The following is a 23,499-nucleotide window of genomic DNA, read 5'->3' as shown; positions in this document are numbered from 1 at the left end:
TTCCTATTCTCATTATTCAAAAGATTTTTTTAAATTCTAAATTGAAGACATAGGGGTCATTTACCGTATATTTGCTCCCAATTACTTTACTTTTTTATAGCAGAGAAGAAATTTATCATCTTTCATGCTATTTTTGTCTTCCATCAGGAAAGTAATATTGTGTTCCTAAACAACACAACAAATATAAAATGCCAAAAAACTCAAAAAGATCATTTGAAAATAAAAACAGAAAAATAAGTCATGTTCTAAATATGAATTGTGCTTTTTTACTTGCTTAGATTGCACTAGTCACACTAATGCGCTAAATAGTTAAAACTTTGTAAGCGTGGTTTTAAAAGCTATACCAAATGATTGATTCAGAAAGCATCCCAATGAAATGGGTTTTGCTATAGAATTTCTAGAGACTTGGAATTCAGTTGCTCAATACTTCCTTGTGCATCAGAAATGATGGGTGTGGTAATGGAGTATTATGGAAACTGGAAAGAAAGCAAAATTAGAATGACTATCATCCAAAAATCAAAAAACAATAAATGCTGGGGAGGATGTGGGAGAAAATGTACCCTAATATACTGTTGGTGGGAAAGTAAACTAGTACAACCACTATGGAAGACAGTACTGAGAGTCCTCAGAAATATGCAAATAGAACTACCATAGACCCAGCCACCTCACTCCTGGGAATTTATGTAAATGAAACAAAATCATCATATGAAAGAGTTATCTGTAGCTCCATGTTCATGGCAGTTCAATTCATAATAGTTAAGATATGGATTCAACCCAGTTGTCCATCAACTGATGAATGGATAAAGAAATGTGGTACATATATACTATGGAATATAATTCAGCCATCAAAATAATGGAATCCTATCCTTTGCAACAAAATGGTTGCAACTGGAAACATTGTGCTTAGTGAAATAAACTAGTCTCAAAAAAGACAAATGTCATATACTTTCTCTGATAGGTGGCAATGAATATAGAACACACACACACAAAAAGGTATAGGAATGCAAACTTGTGATACGATTTGTCATGTTTAGCCCTTGTTTTTACTCTTATAGAACTGTGGTCTTACTACTTTTTACTTGTTGAATATTATGGTTGGTGGTGAAGTAAGTCTATGATTATAGAGTTGGTAAAATTACATCTTCACAAAAAAATAATAAAAGAATTATGGGATAAATATCATTCATTGCCCTGCAAAAGCTCGTGGTCTAGGACAACTTTGGAAAATCACCTGTATTTTCTAAGCTATTGACATAGGTCTATACCATGATCCAGTAATTCCACTTCTATATATGTCTCTAAGAGAAATGAGAAGATACTTTGATCCAAAGAAATGTACAAAAATATTTGTGACAGCTTTATTCACAACTTCCAAAAGCTAGAAAGAGCCAAAATACCCTTTGGTATATTCATACAATGGAATATTACAAATCAAAAACACAAATAGTTATATTCAGTTAAATGAATAAACAGAGATACCATGTTAAGAAGCCAGACACAAGAGTAGATCCAATATGATTTCATTTATATAAAATTCAAGAACAAGTCAAATAAATATGACAAAAATCAGAAGAGCAGTCACCTCCGGGGATGGGATTTTGACTAAGAAGAGGGCCAGTAGAGCTTTCTGGGGTGCTGAAAACACTTTGATCCATTTTATATTTGGATAGAAATGTAAAAAATCAGTCTGTACAGTAAATATTCATATATCTTAGATGTGTGATAAATCAATAAGGAGGAAGAGAATTTTGAGACACTTATAACCTAACTGGACAGCCAAGTGGCACTTAGAAAATTCTTAATGTAGATGATGAGTGTTACGATAGCAGAGAATACCTTTTACAAAGTTACCAAGAAGGAGGTGATGATGAGCCCTCCCAAAAGTAGGCATAGTAGCCCATGTCAGGGACCATCACGCTAGACTAGACTGTGAAGGGTCTTGAGTACCAAGAAAATTAATTAAAGTGTTCCCAGAATTCTAGAAAATAAAAGTTAATAAGAGACAATATAAGAAATATTATATGCAGTTTTCATTTAGTGGGAAGAAAGACCACATCTATAATTCACTCTTATTATTTAAAAATAAAATGTAGAACATTTAAAGGTCTATTTTGATTCAAATACAATTAACATTCTTTTTAAATGTTTACTCATTTATTTATTTCAAAGTCAGAATTACAGAGAGAGAAGATGAAGTAGGGGGTGAAGTGGGGGAGAGATCTTCCACCCACTATTTCTCTCACCAAATGGCCACAATGGATGGGGCTGGGCCAGACCAAATCCAGGAGCCAGGAGCCAGGATCTTCATCTGGGTCTCCCATAGGGGTGAAGGGACCAAAGGATTTGGGCCATCATCTGGTACTTTCCCAGGTGCATTAGCAGGGAGCTGGATTGGAAGCAAAGCAGCTGGGACTCAAACCAGCACCCATATGGGATGCCGGTGCCAAGGACAGTGGCTTGCCACAGTGTTGGCCCCAATTAACATTTTAAATACAGCAAACAATGAATGTCATTTTTGTACATTTTTGATGATGTTTTAACATCTAGAAAAGAACAAAGTCTTAGGGGATGGAGGAGCAAAAGTAGAATAACAGTGTGAAGCAGAGGCACCTGGCACTTGAGAAGGCTTGTCTTAGACCACCACATAGGACGGAAGATTTAGTGAACTTGAGGGGTTTTGCTACAGTAGGTGAGACTACTCCCAACTAATACATTGTACCAAAAAAATTCTTACTGAAAACCCTTTGTTTATCATCAAATCACAAAAATGAATACTTCAGGGCCAGCACTGTGGCGTAGCGAGTAAAGTCGCCGCTTGCAGTGCTGGCATCCCATATGGGCACCACTTTCAGTCCCAGTTACTCCACTTCACATTCAGCTCTCTGCTATGGCCTGGGAAAGTAACAAAAGATAAACCACGTCCTTGGGCCCCTGAACCCGGAAGAAGCTCCTAGCTCCTGACTCCTGGCTTTGGACCTGCGCAGCTGCGGTCGTTGCAGTCCATTGGGCAGTGCAACTCTGACTTTCAAATAAATAAATAAATCTTTTAAAAAATGAATACTTGAATGATTTCCAAAATTCTAAGGAGTCTTTATGAGATTTATATTAGCAAGAAAGAGGTGCATAAAGAATTGAGAAATATAACTTTGGAGAAAATGCCTCAATTGTCTGCTGCTGCTGTTTTCAGAAATGTCCTGGTTGCTATCCTTTCTTCCACCTTTCCTCTCCTTCAGTTATATTCCCTATTGCTTCCTCTTACACTAGATTTAGTTGTTTACTTACACATCCAAGAAATTTAACAGACACATCTTGGATTTGAAAGTAGCCAAGAAAAGAAAATGAAGATTGGGTATTCTTCAAATACTAGTATTTGGGGGAAAGGAGCCCTAAGAAACTACATAATAGCAGTTTAGTTGCATTTCTGAAATTCTCTCTCTCTCTCGCTCTCTCTCTCTCTCTCACACACACACACACACAGAGATGGAAAGCATGAGGAGCTGACCAGTAAACTGAGGTAACATTGCGAATGGAGTAGCTGGGTTAGCCTTCAAGCTGGTAAATTTTCATTTCTACTTCCTTCAGTTTAGTTAACTTGCATACCAACTTCATGATAAACACTCTAATGTAAATATTAGTTTAAATGAAAAGACCAAATTTTAAATCTGAACGGTCTCCTCTTGCGGCATCTTAGTCCAGGCAAAGGCACATCCACAATTAAGAAGGTACCAAATTAGAACAACATATTTTGTTCAAATTCCTTCAATAATAGCTGTGTCAAACAATAACAAAGAATGGTTAAATGTAACTAAGCTAAAAGAATTTATTTTTGTAATTGTAATACAGAAGGAAAAAACGACAAACTTCCTAAATAACTAAAGATTCTGCTTTATATATTCAGCCTGGATGCACACACACACACACACACACACTTCTATACTACTTTAATGTTCTACCAAAACAGACTGCAGAGTCCAAAGTTCCTGTCATTTTAATTCTAAAGATTAGTTTGCTTAAACATATACAGTAAGCGTGGCCTTGTGCCAAGATCAGACCAAAGTTTACCCAGTTTGAAAACACAGTTTTGGCAGACACTGACAAATCACACATGGATAAGGAAAGCCTATATCACATAGAACTGATTGATCTGACTGGTGTCATTTAGCCTGGAGTAGGGATGCTGTAACTATCCTCACACATTGACAGGTCATCACAGGAAGGCTGTGCGGCTTTCCCTGCCTCATAGCCAGTTTCCCAGGGCATTGAAGTCAGGTGGAACTATTAGTACCTTCATATCCTGGAAACACCATGCTTCAAATTGCAGTATTTGGTGCTAATGGAGACAAACTAATCCTTTTCAAGATTTGGACCAATGCTGGTGAGTCACCCAAACAAGTCACAGGGCTAAGCCAAACTTGAGCTGTATGTAAGAATGAATACCACCTGAATGTCAGAGATCAAATAAGGTCAAGGATTAAAGATAAGACAGTAGTGGAATGATAGCTTAAAGTGGGCTCATTTTTTAGAGCCAATTAGCACTTTGCTGAAATTTCATTTTTATGCTTCCAGAGAGGAGATAAGAGAATTCTCCAAGGCCTTAATAGAATGCTTGCATTTTGGTGGAAGAAACTTAACAATTTTCATGTTAAAAAGTATCAAGCATTTTACACGTTACCTCATATAACCTTCACTACCATTTTAATATCACCATATTAATATGCTTGTTACCCTTATTAGATGAGGATCAGCTACTATACTACATTTTCCTTTGATAAGGGATTAAATGATTATGTAGGACTCCATAAGTTAGAAAACCCAGACCTATACACAGCAGTACTGAGTGAGGTAGGTTTTGAACAAATATAATTCTCTGTATACTTTTCTGAAAATAGAAAAAGCCCCTTCAGATGAAGTGAAGGTCCTACCATTTAGAAGGTTCATCAAGATCTGAAGATATTATACATAGTAATTAAGCCTTAGGTTAGATAAGATAATCTCTAAGATCCTTTCTAATTTGAAAATTCTGGTTCTATATATTAAATATAAGGAGTAAAGGGAAGTATTTAGGAGCAAGAGAATTAGGTTAAGGTAACCTACATATAAATCATAGCTAGTCCACCCACTACCAGCTGTTTGATTTTGATCAAGTTTCATAATATTCCTAAGTATCAGAGTCCTTATCTTTACCTGTGGAGATAATAGTATCGACCTCACGGGTTTGTATAGAAGATTATGTGAGACAATAAAATTACAGGGCCTACACTAAGCACTACTAAATGATAGCTGGTAATAATGTAATTCAATTAATTACACATCACTTAAATGTCCACAAACGGAAGGATTTTCATGATGTTTAGTCATTAAACAGTAGGAAACTGGCTTCAGAGTACCTATTTTATCATAAGAATCGAACTTGAGGAGAAGTTGCAGTAATAAAGGGAAGATATAAAAAAGAAATATGAACAGAAAGGAGGCCTGATAGGAACTTTGTCGTCACTGATCTTTGTTACATTCTCTTATTTACCTGAGTGGGAGTTATCCTTGATAAGATGATCAGATAAAATAAACCAGTATGAAACAATGTGCAAGCACCACACTGAGATTCTTTCAGCCAGAAGCTACCGTGCCTGGTAGTTACCACTGACACCAAATTGATTTTTGTTTTTTAAATTAAAATATTGTTTAAGGTGGCCAGCATTGTGGAAAAGCAGGTAAAGATGCTACCTGTGACAACTGGCATCCCATGTGGATACTGGTTTGTGTCCTAGCTGCTCCTCTTTCAATCCAGCTCCCTGCTAATGGTCAGAGAAAAGCAGTGGAAGATGGGCCAAGTGGTTGGCCCCCTGTGCTCACATGGGAGATCCCGATGAAGCTCCTGGCTCCTGGCTGCAGGCCTTTGAGGCCATATGGGGAGTGAACCAGCAAATGGATGACCTTTCTCTCTCTGTCTCTCCCTCTCTCTCTTAACTCCGACTTTCAAATAAATACATCTTTAGGAAAATATTTAAGCAGGAACTTATTTTTCTGTATCAATTTTGAACATCTCATTTTTTCTTTCCTCTTTTTTTATCCAGGATATCTGGGACCAAAAATCATTCTCTTCTCAGAGTAAGAAAAAATAGCACAGTTTAGGGAAGAGGGATATAAAGACATGATGTACAGAAGATATTAAGGGAAATACTCTTCCATTATTAAATATCCTAAAGAAAATAGTTGTAGAGAAAGCAATAAGCAAAAAGCAGCCAACTGTTAATTGTACTCAAAGTTGATGTTAAGGGATCATTCCAAAAATGTTTATCTTTGAAGACATTTAAATAAGATCAAATATAATAAAAAGAAAGTAAGATACTAGCTGAGAAAAAATGTTTAATTTGGGAAGAAAAGTCAGGTGGTAACAAATTTTCAGCTGTAGCTAATTCTAATTAGACCCTGTGATCTTTGAAAGTGCTTTAAACGTACATCCTTGTGGTGGGCAGTGTTGTGTCATAGTAGATAAGGTTGCCACCTGGATGTCAGCATCCATATGAGTGCCGGTTCCTGTCCTGGCTGCTCCACTTCAGTCCACTTCCCTGCTAATGGCCTGGGAAAAGCAGTGGAAGATGGCCCAAGTGTGTGAGATCCACCACTCACGAGGGAAGCAGGATGAAGCTCTGGCTCCTGGCTGTGGTCTAGCTCAGCTCTGACTGTTACAGCTACCTGAGAGGAATCTGCAGAAGGAAGATCACTCTCTCTCTCTGTCTCTGTACCTCTTTCAAGTAAATAAATAAATCTTAAATAAAAAAAAAATGTACCTCCTTGGAAGTGTATAAAAGAGCAGTAAATTTATGCTATACGGCTTTATCAAAGAAGTCCTAACATATTAGGTGGAAATCATAGAGAGGCTAATTTGACTCCGTAAGAAAGAACTTTTCTAATTATGGAGCTAGATCTTTAGGCTTTCAGGACTACCCCGTTCAAGATGCACAGAATCTACAATCCTACAGCTCAGATTCCAAGGCTGAGCGACTTCGCTTCGGCCAGGCTTCCAGAAAGGTAGCTGAGAAAGCATATGGCTACACAGCCCAAGATGTCTAATTGTCTTGAAATTTCAGGAAAGATGTATCAAGATGTATTCCCTTGATGTACCAAGGTGACCTCTTTAGAACAGAACAATGGCTTCTGAAAGTACCTGCAGGATCAGTGGTACACCAGGGATCCATGAGAAAGGCCTGTTTTCCACAAGCATGTGTTCAGGTGACCATGCTGTTATTACAGGGAGGCTCTAATGTTTCCATGATTGGCTTAAATCAATGGTTGTACTCCTTAGTTGTGGTACAGATTCACTGGAGGAACTCTAAAAATCCCAATGCACATCCCTAATGCAGAATGAGTGAAATCAGAGTCCACGGGAATAGGACACAAACAAATTTTTTAAGATTTTCTCAGATGATTTTATTGCTTAGCTTACCTTGTTACCACAACTTTAGGTAAGGGATTAAATAGAAGGTTTAATTGCTTTCTTTTGATAAATTTTCCCCCACATATATGTAATCATATTAGTACTATAGTCTTTTCTCCTCCACAACTTAATAAGAATTATCAAATTTAATTTTTCAAAGATTTTATTTATTTAAGAGGTAGAGTTACAGACAATTTAGAGGGAGAGACAGAGAGAAAGGTCTTCCATCTGTTGGCTCACTCCCCAAATGGCCACAATGGCCAGAGCTGTGCTAATCCAAAGCCAGGAGCCAGGAGCTTCCTCTGGTCTCCCACACGGGTGCAGGGCCCAAGGACTTGAGCCATCTTCTACTGCTATCCCAGGCCATAGCAGAGAGCTGGATTGGAAGAGGAGCAGCCGGGACTAGAACAGGTGCCCATATGGGATGCCAGCACCGCAGGCAGAGGATTAACCTACTGTGTCACAGCATCGGCCCTAGCATTATCAAATTTAAATAAAACTGGAAATTGACCCTAAAAGATGCCTCTACAGATTAGAAGCTTTCTCCTTATGGTGAACTCTGCTAGTTGATTATCAAGAAGCTTCACTTTCTTAATTAAAAAATCCCAGAATTTTCTGCAAGCCGAGTTGGAGGAGAAGGTGTCATTACAGACCAGGCAGGGCCAGTAAGAGGAGTTTTCAGGACCAGAAGCTAGTGTTCCTGAGAACACACACCTGAGAAACTCAGCAGTAACCAAGCGTACACACAGAGCAGAGGAAGTTCGATAAACTGTCACAAGTTGTCAGGGTGCATCTGGATGCATCTGGGAGCATCTCAAGTCACAAACTTATACATTCTCCTATTAATGGAAATTAGGGTTTTTAAAATTGACTGTTTTTCTGTATTTTTTAAAGGAACACTGATGCAATAAATATTTCCCCCATATCTCTCAGTCTGTATTTGTTAGATCCTCCTGGGAACTAATAAGGCCAACTCATGGAAATATGCAACTTCCAAAACAATCTCCAATTGTTCTCCAAAGCAGTTACATGCCTACCAGCCTTGCTAAAAGGTCACAATGATCTCATTAAACTTCATTTTTTGCCAATCAAAAAATGTGAAAAATCATAATGCGGTCTTAGGGTTCTTAAGAAGGTATGTTTTGTGAAATTGTTAAGAAGAGAAGATAATGCCTAACTAAGCTCCTCCTGTGATCATCTTCCCTGGACCTGAATCCGTACAGCTCTTCTCATACCACCTACTTCATAAGAGTCAGGTAAGAGATCGATGCTCTTGCTTTCAGTATAATAATACTCACTGAAGGAGGCAGGAAGCAAAGAGTTGCCTGCATCAGATCTCCCCTAACTTGAAGCAACACAACATGAAGAGATCCCTCCAACTACTCTTCTTAGGAGAAGAAGAGGGAATTATGTCCAGGCCTTAACACCAGCCTAGTACCAGGTCTGCTCCAGTGGAACTCGGTGTCAGACAGAACCCACAGCCCTCACTTCAAGCCAGCACCTGCTTCTGGAGCTCTACTAGCCAGGCAGCAAGGGATTGTCTTCAGCATGCATCCCCCAACCTCGGGCAGCACAGTGTGGAGGAAGATCCCACTGGAGAGTGGGCCAGGGAAGCAAGCACAGGACTAGCTGTTGCAGAGCAAGAGGGTACGCAATGGTCTCACAGAGAAGGGAACTTGGCATGCCAGCACCAGCCAGTGTGCCTCTGGAGATCAAGTCTGGACCAAGAGGGACTTGCCCACCAGAAAAGGCTAAGCAGGAGGCCCCAGCAGTCCTCATATCCGCATACCACGAACACAGGCACTTGAGATATTTAGCACTGGAGAATCCTGCAGCCCTTGCAGTCTCTGAGCCCAGTTTGGGGAGCTGCTGGGTTACAACACTGCCACATCGTACTAGATAAACAGTCCAGCCCATGTTGCACCCTCTCCCACCAAGGCTCTTATGACATGGAGCACTCTCAATCTCAGAAAGCAGCTGACAGCCAGTCCTGAGTAGTTTGTTCCACAGGGGCTGAGACAAGCCTACGGTGGCCTCACCTTCTACCTCAAACCTTGGGAATCTGCCAAACAGAATTCCTTGTGTGGCTTGGTCCACAAAACCCTTGAGAAACAACACGGCAGCACCCTGCCCCCAGTCTCTCTTGACCCAAAAAGCATGTAAGAAACCTGTTATTAGAAATTTAGCCTGCTGCAACCCTGCAAAGTAGAAGCTTGAAATTGCCTATCCACCCTAGATTCCAGGACGCGTCTGGGTTAGAGCTCTGGTCAGGTAAGTAACCAGAGGCCACAGGAAGTTATCCATGCAGGCCTCAGATACTGACAGGTAACCAGTCTGGGAACAATGATGCGTTCTGGACTCTCTTCATCCCTCAGACATAGTTAGGCATCCCCCACCGTGGCTGGTCATGCTGTGCTACATCTACCTGTGCATACATGGATGGTCCCACAGACATAGAACATATAGAAACTGATGGAAAACTGACACCTGTAGCTGGTACACCACACACAGAACCGCCTGAGCCTGCCCCACCCAAGGAAGCTGCATCTCTACTGTCAATTCTACAACCCTTGCAATTCTACAACTCTTGCAGCCTAGGCCACTAAGACACACACAGATATCATTACTGCTGAAAAGCTATGTGGATACTACAACAAAACACCCACCTGGAACAAAAGCTAACACAACACAGCATATCCAACCAACATCTCAGGACACATTACTAGCAAAAATTTAATACTACATAAAACAACCTGTAAAATTGGTAGAAGCAACTGAACCATGAGAAGCATAAAAACCAATGTATGAGAAAAAAGAAGCACACACACAAAAAGATAATATACAACCTCCAAAGAACAAAGTCACTTTCTATCAACAGATCACAAAGAAATGGGAGTAGAAAAATTGCCTGACAAAATAGTCAACAGGATAATTTTTAGAAACTTAATGAAATACAAGAAAATGCGGACAATTCAACAACACTAGAAATTTATGATATGAGTGAAAAATTCAGCAGAGATCTTTTTAAAAAAAGAGCCAATCAGAAATCTTGGAGTTCAAGAAATCAATAAAGTAAATAAAAATATAGTTAGAGTGGGCACTTAACCCAGCAGTTAAAACATTAGTTAAGATGTCCACATCCTACACCTGGGTTTGATACACAACTTTGGTTCCTGATTCCAGGTTCCTGTTAATTCAGTCACTGGGAGGCAGTGGTGATGGCTCAAGCAATTAAGATCCTTCTACTGACTTTTGGGACTGAACTGAGTTCCTAAGCCCCACATTCAGCCCAGAACAAATTTGGTTGTTGTGGGCATTTGGTGAATAAAACAGCAGATGGGAGTGTTCACGATCTCTCTCTTGGACTCTCAAATAAATTTAATTAGCATTTTTTAATGTATAATATTGGGAAAGATACAGATATCCAGGCCCAGGAAGTCCAATCAACCACCAATAGATTTGATCAAAAAGGAACCTCTTGGGGCCGGTGCTCTGGCATAGTGGGTAAAGCCGCCACCTGCAGTGTTGGTATTCCATATGGCCGCCTGTTCTAGTCCCGGCTGCTCCTCTTCCAATCCAGTTCTCTGCTATGGCCTGGGAAAGCAGTGGAAGATGGCCCATGTCCTTGGGCCTCTGCACCCATGTGGGAGACCAGGAAGAAGTCCCTGGCTCCTGGCTTCAGATGGGAACAGCTCAGACCATTGCGGCCAACTGGGGAGTGAGCCAGCAGATGGAAGACCTTTCTCTCTCTCTCTCTCTCTCTCTCTCTGCATCTGCCTCTGCCCCTGCCTCTCTGTCTCTCTCTCTGTATAACTTTGACTTTCAAATAAATAAATAAATAAATCTTTAAAAAAGGAACTTCTCAGAGGCATAATATAGTAAAATGGTCTAAAAAATCAAAAAGAATTCTAAAAGCAACAACTCACTTACAATAGAATCCTCATTAGATTAATGGCAAACACCTCAGCTGAAATCCTACAGACCAGGAGAGAATGGGAGGAAATATTGAAAGTCTGGAAGGAAAAACAATTGCCACCCTATACCCAGCAAAGCTGTTATTCAGAAATGAAGAAAAAATGAAGACATCTTATGACAAGCAAATCTAACGGAATTTGGTGTGACAATATGGGCCCTAAAAGAAATGCTGGAGTCTTATATTAGAAATTAAATTTTAGCTACCTTCCTGAAAACACAGCAACGTGGGGCTGACACTAAGGCGTGGTGGGCAAAGCTGCCACCTGCAACACCAGCATCCCTTGAGTCTCAACTGCTCCACTTCCAATCCAGCGCCCTACTAATTGGGAAAAGCAGCAAAAGTGGTCCAAGTGCTTGGGCCATTGCTGCCCATGTGGGAGACCTAGATGAAGCTCCTTCCTAGCCCAACCATGGCTGTTGTAGCCATCTAGGAAGTGAATCAGTGGGTGGAAGATTTCTCTCCCTCCCTCCCTCTCTCTCTGTAACTCTGACTTATAAATCTTAAAAACAAAAAAGAAAAAGAAAACACATTGATGTACAAATCCCAACAGCAGAATTGAAACTTAAAAGAAAGGGAAGAAAAATGCAATGATTCATATTTTATTTTTACTGGATTTTATCTGGTCTATATTTAGTTTAGTGTTTTTTAATCTATATTAATTAGGAATATAATTCTACATTTTTCCCTGCACTCAGATTTTGAAATCATGTCTCTTAAAATGAGCTAGGAAACATTCCAGGTTTCTTTATTGTCTGAAAAATATATTATTATTATGCCATATTTCTGATTTTTAAATGGTTATTAGAATTCAGTACAAACATTATGGGAGACAGTATGGAGATTCCTTACTCTATGGATCTACCAGATGATCCAGCCATCCCACTCTTGGGAATTTACCCAAACTAAATGAAATCAGTATATGAAAGTGTTACATGTATCTTCCACGTTTATTCCAGTTCAATTCACAATAGCTAAGATATGGAATTAAACCAGATGCCCAGCAACTGATGACTAGATAAAGACAATGTGGTTCATATATACACTAAGGAATACTACTTAGCCAAAAAAAAAAAAAAAAGAAAAAAAAAAAAGAAAGAAAGAAAAAAGAGAAAAAATGAACTCCTTTCTGGCAACAAAATGGATGAAACCAGAAACCCTTAAGCTTAGTGAAATAAGCCTGCACCTAAAAAGACAAATAGACAAATACCATATGTTTTCCCTGATTTGAAGTAACTAATATATATGGTACAAAAAATGTAATGTATATGAGAGAAATTGACATTTTGAGATTTGATTATTGTTTACAGTCCTTGCCTATACTCTCAAGGAACAGTGGTTTTTCGATGTACTACTTGTTGAATTATTTAGTGGAGCTTTAGGCTTGTGATTATAAAATAAACTAGAAGTATGTCATTGTAAAAATTAAAAGAAAAAATAAGAAAGGAAAGATGGGGGAGGGTGGGAGCATGGGCAGGAGGGAAGGTAGGCTGGGTAGTAGCATTATGCTATTAAAACTGTATATATAAAGTATAGGAAATGTGCTCACCTTATGTACATAAAAAATTAAAAACAAAAAATTTCAAAATTTCATCTGTGAAACTATTCTGGATATATCTGGTATAAGATTTTTAATAATGAGTTTAAATTTTTAAATACATATGAGAGTATTCCAAAAAAATTTTTTTTCAATGTCAGTTTTCTGAAGTTGTATTTTTTTAGGATTTATTTTATTTATTTGAAAGACAGAGTTACAGAGAGAGGGAGAGACAGAGAGAGAGAGATCTTCCATCCATTGGTTCACTCCCCAAATGGCTGTAATGACTAGAGTTGCACTAATCCAAAGCCAGGAGCCAGGAGCTTCTTCCTGGTCTCCCAAGTGGGTGCAGGGACCCAAACACTTGGGCCATCTTCGACTGCTTTCCCAGGCCATAGCAGAGAGCTGGATTGGAAAAGGAGCAGCCGGGACTAGAACCAGCACCCATATAGGATGCCGGCGCTTCAGGCCAGGGCTTTAACCTGCTGTGCCACAGCACTGGCCCCTTAAGTTGTATTTTTTAAGTGTATATTTCACATGAGTTCCCAGAACTGTTGGCATAAAATATTTAACATTTTTAAGAAATTAAAACTAGAGCTACCCTATGACACAGCAATCCCATTATAGAGTATGTATCCAAAGAAAATAAAATCAGTCTGTCAAAGAGACATCTGCACTACCAAGTTTTTTTTAAAACACTATTCACAATAGCCAAGAAACAAAAAAGCAGCTTAAGTGTCCATCAGCAAATGAAAAAACAAAATATGTATGAATAATCCATAAAGAATGCCCAATAATCATAAAAATCTTCCTTCAGATATGGTAAAATGCCATTAATGAAAGATAAACTTCACAGAACTCCACAGAAAGCACTGTAATACAACCTTTTTAGAATTTTGTAAATAATTAAACACAACCCACGAGACAAAATATTTATCAGTAATCCCAATTTAACAGCTGTCAAAATTTTAATTTCACAAAAAAATTCCTTTCCCCTTTCAATGAATTAAACATGTAAAAATTATCATCAGTATTGATTACAAATTAATTCTAGAAATATTTCAAAAATAACAACAAGATATAAGGCCTGCTAAACTATAAAATAGTTGAAAATTAACAAACATTGTTCTAAGTAACTCTCAAACAGAACTAAAAATCAAAATGATGACTTGCTTGAAATAAGCATAAATGAGAACATCATCATGATACATATAAGGTGTGTGAATTCTGTTCACAGAGAAAGCACCTGTAGTCTTAAAGAAACTTAATTATTAATAAGAAATTTAAAAATAAGTTAGTTTTTCAACTTTGGAAACAGAGAGAATATTAAAGTAGGAATTGATCAAGAGATGGAAGCATAATATGAAACTGAAAACTAAAAATGACCTTTAATAACAAAACATAAATTTTGGTTATTTGTAAAGATCAATAAATGTAGAGAAAGACCTGTCAAAAAGAAAAAAACAAAGCAAATGCTTAGAATTTTAAAAAATAAATAAATAAACTTATGATTGAGGAAGAGACTAAAGTACAGAATTTATAGATGCATGGAAAAATATTAATATCTAGAGAAAATAGAAGCTATTCCTGAGGAATATAGGTTACCAAAATTATTCCAAAAAGGTATAAAATTGAATATAAATTAATAATAGAAGAAACAGAAAAGTCTCTTAATTTTTTAGCATTAAAAAACACACTGGATAAATTTCACTAAGTTCTGCCTATCCTTCAGAAAACAGAAAATTACAATAGTATTGTATGACACAGAAAAACTTCAAAACCTTCTCTAAACTTCACAAAGTTTAGAGCCTCAATTTAATTTTTTTTTTTTTTGACGGGCAGAGTGGACAGTGAGACAGAGAGACAGAGAGAAAGGTCTTCCTTTACCATTGGTTCACCCTCCAATGGCCGCCGCAGCCTGCGCGCTGCTGCTGGTGCACCACGCTGATCTGATGGGAGGAGTCAGGTACTTCTCCTGGTCTCCCATGGGGTGCAGGGCCCAAGCACCTGGGCCATCCTCCACTGCACTCCCTGGCCACAGCAGAGAGCTGACCTGGAAGAGGGGCAACTGGGACAGAATCCGGAGCCCCAACCGGGACTAGAACCCGGTGTGCCGGCGCCGCAAGGCGGAGGATTAGCCTAGTGAGCCGCGGCGCCGGACATCAATTTAATTTTAAAACATTATTAGAAAGGAATTTGTAGATGGATTTCACTTATGAGCACAAATGAGAAATTCTTGTATAGTTACTCCATCAGTAGATTGATTCCAGCAGTGTATTAATAAAACTGGGTGTTATGACCAAGTGAAGTTTTCCTTAGGGAAGCTAGGAACATTTCACTTTTAGGAATTCTATTATAGTGATTTATTACACCATAATAGTAAAGAAAATCAAATGAATACAACGCTAGATGCTGAAATTTGATAAAATTCAGCAGGCTATTTAAATAAACTAGAAATGAAATTGTCAAACATTAATTAAATTCACACAGCTTTGTGTTGGAAAATTCCTCAAGGACAATGTTTGTTCATCTTTATCCTCATTAGCCAGGGCCTCATTGACTAGTAGTAATTCAGAAGAGAAATATATATATATGAATATGAATCTACTTCCAATTTAAAAGAAGACAAACCCTAGGGGGAAGGGGATGCTGTATTCATGGAGATGGTGATGTGCTACAAATAAGAAGAAACACTAATGGGAGCCTGGGAAGTGGAAAAAAATCATGCAGGGACATACATACTCCTGTTTTGTGGTTGTTAAGATATTAAGATCCAATCTCAGGCTAAATAAATAACCATAAGCATAAATACTCTCATGAATATGTGAGAACAACCTTGACTATTTTCTAACATTTCCTGCTCATTGACTTCTAAGATGCTCTTTGGCATTAATGCAAATATGAAGGACTGTCACACTCTCAAGCCTGTTCTGCAGTCATTGTAGAAGTACATCCAGGAGGTCATAAAGACCTGGGAAGTGCTGTGTTACACCCCAGGAAAACCTTCCTGTCAACCCTAATGCAACTGAATGTGCTGCTGCTAGTGCCTAATTTCATTCAGTTTTTTCCTTGACTGATTTTTGCTCTATACCATCTATATTTTTATGAACTTCTGCCAAATGAAATGATTTACATGTGAATTCTCAGCATGCTCATAGTGAAAGCTTTCTGGTTTTTCACACCTTTTTTCCTTAGACATTGAACAGCAATTGAGTCCTCTCGATGAAAATACCTGTCAACACACACACACACACGCATGCACACGCTCACACACACACACATACACATATAAACACACACGCATGCACACACACGCATGCATGCATGCACACACACACATGCATGCATGCATGCACACATATTTAAATTGGATAACTTAGTCATATAATGCACAGAAAGTCAAGGAATTCTCTATCACAACATTCAACAGTTCCAAATCATTCTAGGTCAACAGGAAAGCAACACCATATGGCCACCAGTAAGATGCCAGGGGGAAAAACTGAATTACTTCTGAGTTTTAAAATATATGTTTTCAACACTCCTTTCAAATAAAAGCTCACTTATTAATGCAAATATTAAAGCTCCAAGAATGACAAAGGAGACAGCAGCATTATTTCCAGTACAATCAATAGCTTTCTTGTACTTTAAGAAGAAATGCAATTTTGATACCTCAATTTTATGTAAGATTTGAAAGATTATTACCCTGTCACACTAATTTATAACTAACATAGAAATTAAGAGTGTCAGCTGTGCTTCAGAAAAATCACATTTCTTTTCATTCATCTTATTTTAAACTGAAATTACTCAAAAAATCAATCCCCAGACCTCTACATGTTCACACTAAATCTATAGAATTCTTTTGAAACTGGGAAATAAGAAAATATGACATTCTGAGAAAATTAGAGTATGCAATTTTACTTCCTATTACAAAGTTATCATTCTTTATTCCTGACATGCAGATAGTGTTCTGTTTTCTTAATGGTTAGCGATATGAGTATTCTTGTTAAGAAGAACACTAACTTAAATATTCCTGAGATATATAGTATTCCTGTAATAAGCCTTGCCAGCAAGAAATCAGGAAACAGAAAGGAACATGTAAATCCCATTATGAACCGGAGAGATTTTTAAACACACATACCCTTATATGATTACTTGAGACAATACATGGTTTTTGCATGTCATTTGATAACCTCTTATTGAATGACAGTTACAACTTATTACCTTTACCCTTTGTTAAATACTTATATTTTGCTACTGTTTTATAGCGTGCTCCAAATATTTTACCTCTGTCCTTCAAAACACCCCTGTACAATGATTATTTTAATATTCTTTTATACCAAACAAGAAACTGATGCTGAGAAAAGCTTCTAAGATCTCACATCATAAAAGTGGTTCCAGGTCACATCAAAAACTCTAGTGTTCTGGTCTATGTGTTAAGCCTGGTGGTTACGACGCCAATGTTCCACAATAGAGTGCCCAGATTCTACAGCTCTATTGACTCCTGATTCCAGCTTCCTGCTAATGTAGACCATGTGAGGTATCAGTGTTGGCTCAACTACTTGAGTTCCTGCTACCTACATGGGCTACCTGGACTGGGTCCCTGGACCCTGGATTCATGAGCTCTTGGCTTCTTTCCAGCCCAGTCCTGCCAATGAAGTCATCTGGGAAGTGAATCAGCAAGTTAGAGTGCTCTCTCTATATATATTCTCTCTCTCTCTCCCTCCCTCTCCCTCTCCCTCTCTCTCTCTCCCTCCCTCTCCCTCTCCCTCCTCTTCTCCCTCTCCCTCTCCTTCTCCCTCCCTCCCTCCCTCCCTCAGATAAGCAAATACAAAATTTTTTTACATTCCTATAGATTTACTTTTTTTATTTAATAAATATAAGTTTACAAAGTACAACTTTTAAATTGTTGCAGCTTTTCCCCCATAACCTCCCTCTCACCTGTAACCATTCCATCTCCCACTTCCTCTCCCATCCCATTCTTCAAATTTAAAAAACATTTAAATTTTAGAGTCTTAACATAGTCTTACTTGCATGTATGATAAACTAAAAATTAAAATAATTCTAGGCTATAAATCAACAGTAGTCCAACTAGTATCTTATTTTTCTTAATTTTTCCCCCAAAATATCAAATTCTTTCACTTCAGAGGTGAGGTTAAGAGTCTGTACTCAGGATTCAAATGGCTTGAGTCCAAATTTCTGCTCTCCCATTTTCTCATTTTGTAACTTGAACAATAATTAACTTCTTTATACATTTGTCTTCTGATGATAATAACAGAATGAGGGCATTTGCACAAGGTCATGGGAAAACTGAATTGAAAGATAAATTTACTTTGGTGCAATTTTTTAAAAAAAAATACAGTTTTCTGGGGCTGGCGCTATGGCACAGCGGGTTAACATCCTGGCCTGAAAAGCACCGGCATCCCATATGGGTGCTGCTTCGAGACCCAGCTGCTCTACTTTCAACCCAGCTCTCTGCTATGGTCTGGGAAAGCAGTAGAGGATGGCCCATGTCCTTGGGCCTCTGAACCCACGTGGGAGATCGGAAGAAGCTCCTGGCTCCTGGCTTTGGATCGGTACAGCTCTGGCCTTTGTGGCCGATTGGGGAGTGAACCATCGGATGGAAGACCTCTCTCTCTCTCTCTGCCTCTCCTTTTCTCTGTGTAACTCTGACTTTCAAATAAATAAATAAATCTTTAAAAAAATAGAGTCTTCTCATAATGCACATTTTCCATGAACTGTTATTTTTAATTATTTGAAAAAGCTATATGTGTATGTACGTGGGGGCCTATTTAGAGAGAGAGAGTGTGTGCGCAAGAGAGAGATGTTATATCTACTGGTTTACTCCCAAAATGCCTGCAATAGCCAGGACCAGGAGTTCCATGCAGGTCTCCCCTGGGTGGCTCAGTACTTAAGTCACCATCTGTTGCCTCCCAAGTGCGTTAGCAGGGAGCTTGATCAGAAGCAGAGAGAAGCTGAGCGTCCAACCAGGTACTCCGACATGGGATGAAGGCATCCCAAGGGGCAGCACTTTCCCACAATACCTGTCCCTCCATGACTCTACATATGCATAAATTTCCATTCAGTTTTTCAGCAACATATATCCATCCTTTAATTCCATTTTCCAAAAATGTTTTGGAAGTACCCTTGTTTATCCCTCATAGGACTGCTAAAAAGGTTGGTCTGTATATATCAACTGCTTAGATTAGTACCAGCATTAGTTATTACTATTATTTAAATTTTATCTTATACCTAGGGAACTTTTCTTGTCTCCTGCCCTAACTGTGTGTTTAGTCTGCCTGGTTATAGTCCATTCACCTGGAGCACCACTCCAACATCGAGCCAACTGTATTGCCTGATGATATGTAGCTAAATTTTTTAAGAAATGAGACTTGACTTTGGGTTGTGAAGGAATCATCATCATTATCATTTCAGACTCTTAAAGGAGAGAGTAGGAAGTGGAACAAGATGCAAGTTAACTCAGGGTGGAGACAAGCAATAGGAGAGGACATAATCACGCCTTATCCTTGAATTCAGGGTTGAGAATCCCAAGTGACTATGTACACTTAACATGAAATTTAGTTCCTAGGACACCAAACCATCTATATAGTTCCAGTTCTTCAAGTTTGGTAGCAAATTGTCATAAAAATTTAGAATCTCACTGATAGGAAAGAAATTAAAATAAATAAATAGATCAGGGTGAAAGACACCAAGTTGTTCAATCTGTCTGGCAGATTTTTGAGCCACTCACCACCGCACCCAGCATCCACAAGATTGTTTATTTATAAAAGACAAATTTAAAAAACACTCCAATGTCCTTCAACGATACAAGGTATAAATTGTGATATAATCACACTGTTGTGGTTTAGGAAATAATTTTACTGAACCCCCAAGGTTTGGATGTTGGTGCCCAGAGTCTTAACAGCAATGGATTAAGGATATAACTTAATCAAATTAATGGTATTTGATGGCGGGGCCTTGGAAAATGATTAGATTTCATCAGCCTGTTAGGGTGTAGCCCTTATGATCCAATCTGTGCGGCTACATAGAGACGCAGCGATGTGAAGCAAGAGTATGCTCCCTTTCCCTCTCTGTTTTCTGGCTCACCACATAATCCTCCCTCTGCCATCTCCACAGCCTCACCCAATGTCTAAACCAGTAGAGCTGCTTTATATCATATTCCGAATCTCTAAAACTATAAGCTAAAATAAATCCCCCTCCCAGTGAAATTGTTCCTCACAGGCATTTTAATTGAAGTAACACATAGCAGCCTCATGCACATACTAAGGAACAGAACACAGCAATGGAGAGGAATGAACTGCTCATGTCTGTGGAACATCCTGAGGCCAGTCATAGACAAGGATGAGTGGAACCAGTCAGACGTAAAGGGCTCATGTTGTTGGAACGAATCTGTAGGAACTTCAGAAACAGCAAAACTAAAATCTAGAGTTCACAGTCAGACTAGCAGTTAACTCGACAGGGGGAAGGAGGGCACTGTTGTGATCTTCATTGTAGTTGTAAGGGCCTATATAGACCCCAAAATTCTTCAAGATACACAAAAGATTTATACACTTTACCATGTAAGCGTCAATGGAACAATGAAGGACTCTTCCACTGGAGTTAAACATAGCTAGGTTTAAAGTTACAATTGTGGATTTGAATGGTCAGCTTGACTTCCATGGGCCTCAGTTTTCTGTTGGAGTAACAGTGATGGCTACATACATATTATGGACAGGGGTGTTGACGGAGCTAAATAAATAATGAATGTAAAGCTTTAAGAATGGCTCCTGGAACTTGTATTATGACACTTTTGACATGTTGATACTGCAATCAATGCCTTAAGTAAAAACAGAATTAAGTTTGCCTGGCATTGTTATAAGTACTTTGCATTCATTAACTTATTTAGAACTCAAGTGTCTTACAGAATTACAATTTTATAAGCTAGAGACCTGAACCAGAGAAAGGTTATTTATGCACAGATGATATCCAGCGTTTGGATGAGTTCAGAGATTCCCATTTTGTGCCTACGGCTACATATATGGTCTCAGTGAATTATGTATGGAATCCATATGCAACAAAAAGACTTCTTAATTTTAACATATGAATAAATTTAAAAGACACCATGAATAAATGTTCTTTTTCCAAACCTTTTCAGACTTGGCATAACAAGTATCTTTCACAGAATATAGGTAGGGTTAAGAAAAGTTAAATCATCATCTAGAGAGGGGGTAAGATGACCACTTTGCCTACAGGCCAAATGGTGTACCAACAAGTTCTGTTCTGCAAGAAGCATGAAAAATGAATGAAAAATTACACATGGTGTTCTATGTAAAATCAGAGGCAGCAATGACTAAGTAAATAATGTACATGAATATACATGAAAAGTAATTATTCTTCTGCTATTTTTAATTTTCAGATAGCATATCTAGAATTATTGGCTTTACCATATGAAATATGCATATTCCAAAAAAGGTTTCATAATAAATATTCCAGTAATTTTCCAAGATAAAGACTATTTTGAACATGATTATATCATTCATATGCCTAAACATTAGTAACAAATCCTTAACATCTAATATCTTGTAAATGTTTAAATTGCAGTTGCCCCATAAATGTCATTAATTTAATAGTTTAGGCCGGCACCATGGCTCACTAGGCTAATCCTCCGCCTAGCGTCGCTGGCACACCGGGTTCTAGTCCCGGTCAGGGCGCCGGATTCTGTCCCGGTTGCCCCTCTTCCAGGCCAGCTCTCTGCTGTGGCCAGGGAGTGCAGTGGAGGATGGCCCAAGTGCTTGGGCCCTGCAACCCATGGGAGACCAGGAAAAGCACCTGGCTCCTGGCTCCTGCCATCGGGTCAGCGCGGTGTGCTGGTCGTAGCGCGCCGGCCGCGGCGGCCATTGGAGGGTGAACCAACTGCAAAAGGAAGACCTTTCTCTCTGTCTCTGTCTCTCACTGTCCACTCTGCCTGTCAAAAAAATTTAATAGTTTAATTTCCAAATATGGTCCAATATGTTATGCTTGATTTATATGTCTTTTAGGATGTTTTGAACTGTAGAAATATCATTTTTTAAATTATCCTCTCAGCTATTTTGAAGTATGCAACACTTTTTAATTGACTATAGTCACCTTGCTGCATGATAGATCTTTTATTTAGTAAATATAAATTTTCAAAGTACAGTTACAGTTTATGGATTACAATGGCTTTTTCCCCACATAACTTCCCTCCCACCCACAACCCTCCCATCTCCTCCTCCCTCTCCCATTCCATTCACATCAAGATTCATTTTCAATTATCTTTATATACAGAAGATCGATTTAGTATATATTAAGTGAAGATTTCATCAGTTTGCACCCACACAGAACATAAAGTGTAAAATACTGTTTCAGTACTAGTTATAGCATTATTTCACATTGAACAACAAATTAAGGACAGAGATCCTATATGAGGAGTAAGTGCACAGTGACTCCTGTTGTTGACTTAACAATTGACACTCTTGTTTATGGCATCAGTAATCTCCCTAGGCTCTAGTTATGAGTTGCCAAGGCTATGGAAGCCTTTTGAGCTTGCCGACTTCGATCTTATTTCAACAAGGTCATAGTCAAAGTGGAAGTTCTCTCCTCCCTTCAGAGAAAGGTACATCCTTCTTTGATGGCCCGTTCTTTCTACTGGGATCTCACTCGCAGAGATCTTTCATTTAGGTTTGTTTGTTTTTTTGTTTTTTTGTTTTTTTTTTCCCCAGAGTGTCTTGGCTTTCCATGCCTAAAATACTCTCATGGGCTCTTCAGCCAGATCTGAATGCCTTAAGGGCTGATTCTGAGGCCAGAGTGCTGTTAAGGACATCTGCCATTCTATGAGTGCTGTGTATCTCACTTCCCATGTTGGATTGTTCTCTCACTTTTTTATTCTATCAGTTAGTATTAGCAGACACTAGTCTTGTTTATGTGATCCCTTTGACTCTTAGACCTATCAGTATGATCGATTGCACAATAGATTTTTTTTTTTTGACAGGCAGAGTGGACAGTGAGAGAGAGACAGAGAGGAAAGGTCTTCCTTTGCCGTTGGTTCACCCTCCAATGGCCGCCGTGGCCAGCGTGCTGCGGCCAGCGCACCGCGCTGATCCGATGGCAGGAGCCAGGTACTTATCCTGGTCTCCCATGGGGTGCAGGGCCCAAGCACTTGGGCCATCCTCCACTGCACTCCCTGGCCACAGCAGAGAGCTGGCCTGGAAGAGGGGCAACCGGGACAGAATCCGGCGCCCTGACCGGGTCTAGAACCCACTGTGCTGGCGCCGCTAGGTGGAGGATTAGCCTATTGAGCCATGGCGCCAGCCCCACAATAGAGCTTAAAAGTTATTCTTTAGGGTCGGCGCTGTGACATAGTGGGTAAAGCTGCAGTCTGCAGTGCTGGCATCTCATATGGCACAGGTTCGAGTCCTAGCTGCTCCAGTTCAGATCCAGCTCTCTGCTGTGGCCTGGGAAAGCTGTGGAAGATGGTCCAAGTCCTTGGGCCTCTGCAGCCATGTGGGAGACCTGGAGGAATCTCCAGGCTCCTGGCTT

This window comes from Oryctolagus cuniculus, chromosome 3 (assembly GCF_051225735.1).
Source record: "Oryctolagus cuniculus isolate XC-2025 breed Fujian yellow rabbit chromosome 3, ASM5122573v1, whole genome shotgun sequence".
Taxonomy (NCBI): domain Eukaryota; kingdom Metazoa; phylum Chordata; class Mammalia; order Lagomorpha; family Leporidae; genus Oryctolagus; species Oryctolagus cuniculus.
Note: the sequence above shows the minus strand (reverse complement) of the source record.